Here is an 8,946-nt window from a genome sequence, read left to right on the forward strand (position 1 = left end):
CTTTACTGCATCCTCATCCATATCATACCCACTAACCATAGGTGTCCCTCAGGGTTCTGTTTGGGGCCCTTTTCTCTTCTGCCTCTATAGTACTTGGTGAACTCATCTGCTCCCATGAACTTAATTACTATTTCTATGCTCATGATTCTCAAATCTACCTTTCCTGTCCCAATCTCTCTTCTAATCTTCAATCTCACATCTGTAACTAACTTTCAGACATCTCAAACCAGATGTTCAATAGACATCAGACTCAAAAGGTCCAAAATGGAACTCATTATCTTTCCCCCAAACCCTCCCTCCTCCCTACCTTCCCTATTACACCATCCTCCCAGTAGTTCCTTAGACTCAAAACCTAGGAATCATCCTGGCATTACATTCATCAGAGGGGATTGGAATGCTAAAGTAGGAAATCAAAAGATAATTGGAATAACAAGTAAATTTGGCCTTGGAGTACAAAATAAAGCAGGGCAGAGACTAACAGAGTTGTGTCAAGATAACTCATTGATCACAAGAAATACTTTGCAAACGGACCTCATCAAATATAGTCAATATAGTCATCAGACTTGATTATATACTTCGCAGCCAAAAGTAGAGAAGCTCTACACAGTCAGTTCAAACTAGATCCAGAGCTGACTGTGCCTCAGATCATGAGCTGTTTATTGTAAAACTGAGACTTAAATTGAAGAAAGTAGAGAAAACCATCAGACCATAGAGGTATGACCTAAATAACATCCTGAAGTGGAGGTGATGAATAGAGTTAAGAGATTCAATCTGATAGTGTTTGAAGAACTATGGACAGAGGTTCACAAGAAAAAGAGGAGGGAGGTCCGTCTGCTCAACCTTCAGCAGGGCCATTACCACCATGTTCTGCCGAGCTACTATTGCAGGCTCCTCCACCTGGGCTCTGCAGCCACAATGGATCCGAGTCAGAAATATGGCAACCCTAAAAGATATTACCAGGAGATTGAAGTCAATCAAAAACATCCAGAAAATTACTAAGTCTATGAAAATGGCGGCAGGTGCAAAGTATGCCTGAGCTGAGAGAGAGCTGAAACCAGCCAGAGTACATGGAGTTGGATCTTTGGCTCTTTATGAAAAAGCTGATATAAAGGCTCGAGAAGACATGAACACCTCATTATTGATGTGTCCTCAGATCGAGGTCTTTGTGGTGCTATCCATTCTTCAGTCGCTAAACTGATGAAAAATGAGGTTGCTACCTTCACAGCAGCTGGGAAGGAAGCTAGGATTGTTGGAGTCGGTGACAAAATCAGAGGCATACTTCATAGGACTCCCTCTGACCACTTCTTCGTGACATCTAAAGAAGCAGGGAGGAGGCCCCCTACCTTTGGAGATGCTTCAGTCATTGCTCTTGAACTACTAAATTCTGAATATGAGTTTGGTGAAAGATCTGTTACCTTTAATAGATTCAGGTCTGTTATCTCCTATAAGACCGAAGAAAAACCCATCTTTTCCCTAAATACCATTGCAAATGCTGAGAGTATGAGTATCTATGATGACATTGATGCTGATGTGTTGCAAAACTATCAAGAGTATAGCCTGGCAAACATCATCTACTACACTCTAAAGGAGTCCACCACCAGTGAACAGAGTGCAAGAATGACAGCTATGGACAATGCTAGCAAGAATGCCTCTGAGATGATTGATAAGCTGACTTTGACATTTAACCGTACTCGCCAAGCTGTCATCACAAAGGAGTTGATTGAAATTATCTCTGGTGCTACGGCTCTGAACTAATGGATCCAAGTTTTATCCAAATTCAAGAGGTAAAGACATGAAATATGAAGCAAGCTAAATAGTTTAGCCTACCTTTGTCTATCAGAAGAACTCCATTGTGTACCTGGTCTGTTGTGTACATGGAAGACAAAATATTTGTAAATTATCTTACAGTAAACAAATTATGTAAAAAAAAAAAAAGAAAAGAAAAGAAAAAGAGGAGCAAGAAAGCAAAATGATTATCTAATGAGGCTTTACCAATAGTTGAGGAATGGAAACTAAAAGGTAAAAATATTCTGAATGGAGAATTACAGAGAGTAGTAGAGAGATAAGGTTTTCTTAAATGAATAATGCAAAGAAATAGAAAATAGAATGGGAAGGACAAGAGATCTCTTCAAGAAAATTAGAAATATCTAAAATTTCATGCGAAAAGGGGCATGATAGAAGATAAAAATGATAGGGACTTAACAGAAGCAGAAGATTAAGAAGAGTTGGCAAGAAAACTCAAAAGAAAGGTCTTAATATCACCAATAACTAGGATGGTGTGTTTATTGATCTAGAGACCAACCAACATTATGGAGAAGAAAGTCAAGTGGACCTTAGGAAGCATTACTAACAATATGGCAAGCTGAGGTGATGGAATGCTAGCTGAGCTATTTAAAATTCTAAAAGATGATGCTGTTAGTACTATAATCAATATGCTAGCAGATTTGGAAAACAACAGTGGCCACTGGATTGGAAAACATCAATTTATATTCTGCTTGGCAATGCCAAATAATATCAAATTACCAAACAACTGTGCTCATTTCAAGTGAGTTAGGTTATACTTAAGATTCTGCAAGCTGTGCTTCAGCAATGTGTAAACTGAGAATTTTCAGAAGAGCAGGTTGCTTTTTAAAAATTAAATTTATTGATTTATTTTTAGTTTTCAATATTCACTTCCATAAGATTTTGAGTTCCAAATTTTCTCCCCATCTCTCCCTTCCCCCACCGCAAAATGGTATGTAATTTGATATAGACATAGTTCTTTTTTCTGGATATGGATAGCATTCTCCATCATGAGTCTTTTGGAGTTGTCTTAGATCTATGCATTGCTAAGAAGAGATAAGTCTATCAAAGTCAGTCACTGCACATTGTAGCTGTTACTATGTTCAGTTTTCTCCTGGTTCTGCTCCCCTCACTCAACATCAGTTGGTATAAGTCTTTCCAGGTTTTTCTGAAGTCTGCCTGCTCATCATTTCTCATCAGACAATAGTATTCCATTACATTCATATACCACAATTTGTTCAGCCACTCCCCAGCAGATGGGCATCCCACCACAAAAGGAGTGAGCAGGCTGGTTTTGGATGAGGCAGAGGAACTAGAGAACAAACTGCCAACATTTGCTGTATTATAGAGAAAGCAAGGGAGTTCCAGAAGAACATCTACTTCTGCTTCACTGACTACACTAAAACTTTTGACTTCCTGGGTCACAACAAAATGTGGCAAGTCCTCAAGAGATGGGATAATCAAATCATCTTACTTGTCTCCTGAGGAACCTGTGTGCAGGTCAAGAAACAAAGTTAGCACCAAATATGGAACAACTGATTAGGTTAAGACTGGAAAAGGAGTATGATGGCATGGATATATAGTTACCTTATTTATTTCACTTATATGCAGAGTACATCATTTGAAATGTCAGACTGGATGAATTGGAACCTGGAATTAAGGTGGACTGAAGAAATAACAAGTCTCAGATATGCAGATGATACCACTTTGATGGTAAAAAGTGGATGAGAGTGGAAGAGAATATTAAGAATATGAAGGCTGGCTTGAAGCTTAACATAAAAAAAACTAAGATCTCGGCAACTGGTCCTATCAATTCCTGGCAAGTTGAGAAGAAATGGAAAGTCATTTTATATTCTTGGGCTCAAAGATCACTGCAGACACTAACAGTAGCCATGAAATTAAAACTAAAAAAAATAAAATTAAAATTGCTCCTTGGAAGGAAAGTTATAGCAAATCTGGAGAGTACACTAAAAAGCAGAGACATCACTTTGCCAAGAAAGGTCTCTATAGGCCAATCTGTGGTTTTTGTAGTAGCCATGTATGGCTATAAAAGTTGAACTATAAGCAAAGCTGAGTGCCACAGAATTGACGCTTTTGAACTATAGTCTTAGAGAAGACTTTTGAGAGTCCCTTCAACAACAAGGACATTAATTCAGTCAATAGTTTTTAACAGATCAATAAATAAGGTGTTTTATCATATAACCCCAATAAAATCCATGACAAAAAGGATATTCATCCAACAAGCATTCCCATGTGTGCAAAATGTGCCAAATTCTGGAGATGCAAAGATTAAAAAAATGATACAGGTGCTACCCTCAAAGAGCTTGTATTCTATTTTCCCCCATTTATACCAAACTATTAGTAGAAGTACTTTTCAAGTCTAGAAATAAAATGGGTGCTTATTTATTGTGAAATAGCTGAGCAAACTGTGGTATATAAATGCAATGAAATCTTATTGTGCCATAAAGATCAACAAATATGGGGAATTCAGTGAAAGATGGGAAGATGTGCATGTAGGACTATATATTATATATATGTATATATATATATATATATAGTATGTATATGTATATGCATGTATATATATGGTGTAGGGTGTGTTCAGGAAGGACCAGTACCTTTGGTGTGATGGCTGCCAAGCCCTTTTTGTGGCTCTGCCCAGCTTTGGTGTCCACCTGTTCCACCCAACTCTCACCTGTGGCTCCAAGAAGCTGCAGCGTGCGCAGCAGCTATACCTTGGTAAACCATTTCAGCGGACAGGCCAAACCAGGTTGAGGGTAACCAAGGGGTCTCAAACCCATTGGTGAGTTGGGGGGTATTTACCCCAAGCATGCGAAGACTTCCCCTGGTGGAATGGATGTATGAGAACAATTTGTTACAACGGCCATGAAGGCAGCTGAAGTAGGCAACGTGGAACACTTACAGCTTGCTTAGACACTGATGACATCAAGGTCATCCACTGCGTCCTGAACTATTGCCAGGCATGTCGACTCTGTCCCGCCACTGGACTACGATGATTCTGGAGGAGAGAGTGAGGCTGTAGCTTCATACAACTCTGCCTCACCTAAATCCAATTTATACATGAATCAAAAGAAATCCCCCACACCATTTTACTATTATTATACCTCAAGGTCTTGTGGCGACAGGCAAGTGATGAAACAGCAGGTGTGGATGCACTGGGAGCTGTAGTCACAACCCAGCACATAGGCGGTGCAGGCCATAGGGTCGTTTCTCACTAGAAGCAGCAGTGGGACTCAGCTGCCCCCTGGGTGTTTGAACAGCCTTTTAAGGTTTGCACACTCACCTCCTGATGTAAAGAAGGGGGCTAGAAAGGGTGCCCTAAACATTGTCTGCTTACCTAACCCTGGCCTGATTACCATGGCAGGCAGGGAATCCTATTATGTGGTGGAAACATAAAAAAATGTACAAAATGTACAAAAACATCCGCAAAAATGATTCCACTCATCATTGGCACATGGAATGTGCACACACTTATAGACAAGACAAAATCCAGTAGACCTGAAAGATGAACTGCTCTTGTTGCAAGAGAACTCAACAGGTATCACATCCAAATAGCAGCCCTGAGTGAAACAAGGTTGGCAAATGAAGGTCAGCTTACTGAAGCTGGAGCTAGATACACATTTTTCTGGAATGGGTGCAGTGAAGAGGAGCGCCATGAAGCTGGCATGGGTTTTGCAATCAAAACTAATCTAGTCAGCAAGCTGGTATCCCTGACAAAAGGAGTGAATGACAGGCTTATGAGAATGTGATTGCCACTCACAGGAAAATGCCATGCCACCATCATCAGTGCCTATGCTCCCACCATGACAAACCCTGATGAGGTCAACGAAAAATTTTATGAATACTTAGAGACCTTTACCATCAATGTGCCAGAAGAGGACAAGCTTACAATGCTAGAGCAGGCTCAGACTATCAGACTTGGCAGGGAGTCCTAGGGAGGAATGGCATTAGAAACAGCAACAGTAATGGTCATTTACTGCTGAACACTTGTGCATCCCATGACCTTATCACCAACACTGTTTTCAATTTACCTAAACACAATAAAACTTCATGGATGCACCCTTGCAGCAAACACTGGCATCTAACAGACTGTGATTGTAAGGAGAAGAGACAAGACAATGTGAGAGTGACAAAGGCAATGTGTGGTGCAGAGTGCCGAACTGATCATAGATTTATCTTTTCCAAGCGAAATATTCACATTCATCAAAAGTGCCACCTCCAAGGCAAAATGACTACCAGAAGAATCGATGTCATCAAATTAGAGCTCTTCTCTAAGAGTGAAGAGTTCGTTGCTAACTTGGAGGGAAAGTTGAGCCAACACACAGTTGGCAACAGTGGAGCAGAAAAGGAGCTTTCAGAGATTTGCTCTGCATTTGCTCATCTGGGTCAGAACACTCACAAACACCAAGACTGGTTTGATGAAAATGATGGAGAAATTCAGAAGCTAAATGAAAAACGAGAATTCCACAGGATATACCAGTAGGATAGTTCATCCACCTCTAAGAAGGCAGCATTTAATTCCATCAAAAGCAAAGTACAAGCAAATCTTAGAGATGCAGGATTCCTGGCTCAGTAAGAAGGCAGATGAAATTCAGTTTTATGCTGATAGGAACAATCTAAAGTGCTTTTATGATTCCCTGAAAGGTATTTATGGATCAAAAACCTATGGTGCATCACAACTACTCAGTGCTGATGGAGCCACATTGATTAGTGATAAGGACATGATCCTAGAGAGTGGGCCGAACACTTCCATTGGGTTCTCAACAGACCATCATCAATCAATGCTGAGGTTATTGACAGTTTACCTCAGGTTGAAGTCAATCCCTTCTTAGTTCAACTTCCAACTGAAGAAGAGGTTTTCAGGGCCATTAGGCTCCTTCCATGTGGCAAAGCACCTGGTGCTGATTCTATTCCAGCTGAGATTTACAGGGTAGGGGGACCATTGCTCATACAAAAGCTGACTGAAATTTTCCAGGTTATATGGCAAGAGGAGGTTATCCCCTAGGAGTTCAAGGATGCCTCCATTGTCCATTTCTATAAAGGTAAAGGGAATAGGCTGTCCTGTGACAATCACGGAGGTGGGGCGTGGGTTCTCTTTCTTAGTCATTGCTGGCAAAATTCTTGCTAGAATCCTCCTTAATAGGCTGATCCTTCACCTGGAAGATAGTCATATACCTGAGAGTCAGTGTGGCTTCAGAAAGGGCTGAGGAACAGTCAATATATTGTTTGCTGCCCAACAACTCCAGGAGAAATGCCAGGAGCAGAACAGAGGTCTGCACACAATGTTTGTAGACCTGACGAAGGCTTTTGACACTGTTAGTGGTGAGGGCTTATGGAAAATTGTCAAAATTTGGTTGCCCAGAGAAGTTCATTAGTATTGTATGTCAGTTTCATGACGGCATGTTTGCCTGGGTTCTGGATGGTGGACAATGCTCTCGTGTTATCCCTTCACTTCATTGATGAAGCCCTTCACTTCACCCACAGAGTGAAACAGGGCTGTGTGCTTGCTCCCATGCTTTTTTAGCATGATGTTTTCAGTCATATTGTCAAATGCTTCCAATGAGGATGAACACAGTATCAAGGTCAACTACCATATTGTTGGTTAAGTTCTTCAATTTGAAAGGGCTACAAGCCAAGATCAAGGTGGAGGGAGTATTGGTGCATGATTTTCTGTTTGCAGATGATTGTGCACTCAATGTAGCCTCTGAAGTTGAGGTGCAACAAAGTATGGATCAATTCTCTGCTAATTGTGCTAATTTTTGCCTAATAATTAACATCAAGAAAACACAGGTGCTCCATCAGCCACCACCACACCATCAATACATGGAACCATCTGTTACAACAAATGGAGAAGCTTTGAATCCTGCAGATAAGTTCGTTTACCTTGGTAGTGTACTTTCTAGGGATGCACACATTGACAATGAGGTTGAAGCACACATTGCCAGAGTTAGCTCAGTGTTTGGGAGGCTCTGAAGAAAAGTTTGGGAGAGAGGAAGGTATTAGACTGACTACCAAACTGAAGGTCTACAGTGCCACTGTGCTGACTTCATTGTTGTATGCCTGTGCAACTTGGGCCGTCTACCAGTGCCATGCGAGGAAACTGAATCGCTTCCATTTGAACTGTCTTAGGAAGATTCTGAGGATCACCTGGCAGGATAAGGTTCCAGACACTAAAGTCCTTGAATGCCAAGCATTCAAACTATGCTTCAGAGAGCGCAACTCCGATGGGCTGGTCATGATGTTTGAATGCACAAAATACGCTTGCCAAAAAGACTATTTTGTGGAGAACTCACATGGGGCAGTGAATCACATGGTGGTCAGAAGAAGTGATACAAGGACACTCTCAAGGTCTCTCTCAAGAACTCTGGATCTGACTATGCAACATGGGAGACACTGGCACAGGACTACTCAGCATGACATACCCACATCAGAAAGGGTGCTGTGCTCTATGAGCAAAGCAGAATTGAGACAGCACAAAGTAAACATAGGATGTGCAAATTTGGAGTATCCATCCCAAATATTCACACTATCTATGCTCAATCTGTGGTAGAGCATTGGTTTGATTAGCAACAGCCGGACACACGGAAACTTCACTTTATCATGGTGATATCATTTTGGTCCTCTTTGAAAACGAAGGACAACAACCAACCATACACCAAAGTAATAAGAATTCATAATGAATGCAACCAACAGTGTTGGTTCCAGAAGAGCAATGATGCAACATTCCACGTCCTGTTGTTGGGGTATCCAAGTGTGTTGTAAAGTCGTCTCGAAAGAATTCACAGATTCAGACCATCTCCAAACCAAGCAAAGTCATTTACTGAGGATTATGCTCTCATCAGGCTAGGCTCTTTGAAGGAACTAACAGCATAGCAAGGCAAGACAGGGATTTGTATAGAGCAAATGATGCTCTTAGCATACCAGAATATGAGTATTAAAATATAGGAGGGATTTGCTAATATGGAGAGGTCCTTGGTAGAACTGCACATGCAGCTACCCAGAATGCATACAGAAATGCACTCAGAGGGTATTAATGTAAGATAATGATATTATAATATGCCTCTTTTTGTCATAGGTTCACCCAAAGGGAAGTTTTTGCTATTCCTGCACAGGCGTCTACTTAGGGAAAGTCTCTTCAGTGGT

General features: G+C 41.0%; 1 pseudogene; it reads left to right on the forward strand.

The window, feature by feature from the left end:
• The first annotated feature begins 862 nt into the window (after positions 1 to 862).
• On the forward strand, positions 863 to 1,901 carry LOC140525736 (ATP synthase subunit gamma, mitochondrial-like; annotated as a pseudogene).
• Positions 1,902 to 8,946: the final 7,045 nt, after the last annotated feature.

The sequence above is a fragment of the Notamacropus eugenii genome, chromosome 1 (assembly GCF_028372415.1).
Source record: "Notamacropus eugenii isolate mMacEug1 chromosome 1, mMacEug1.pri_v2, whole genome shotgun sequence".
In the NCBI taxonomy this organism is placed as follows: domain Eukaryota; kingdom Metazoa; phylum Chordata; class Mammalia; order Diprotodontia; family Macropodidae; genus Notamacropus; species Notamacropus eugenii.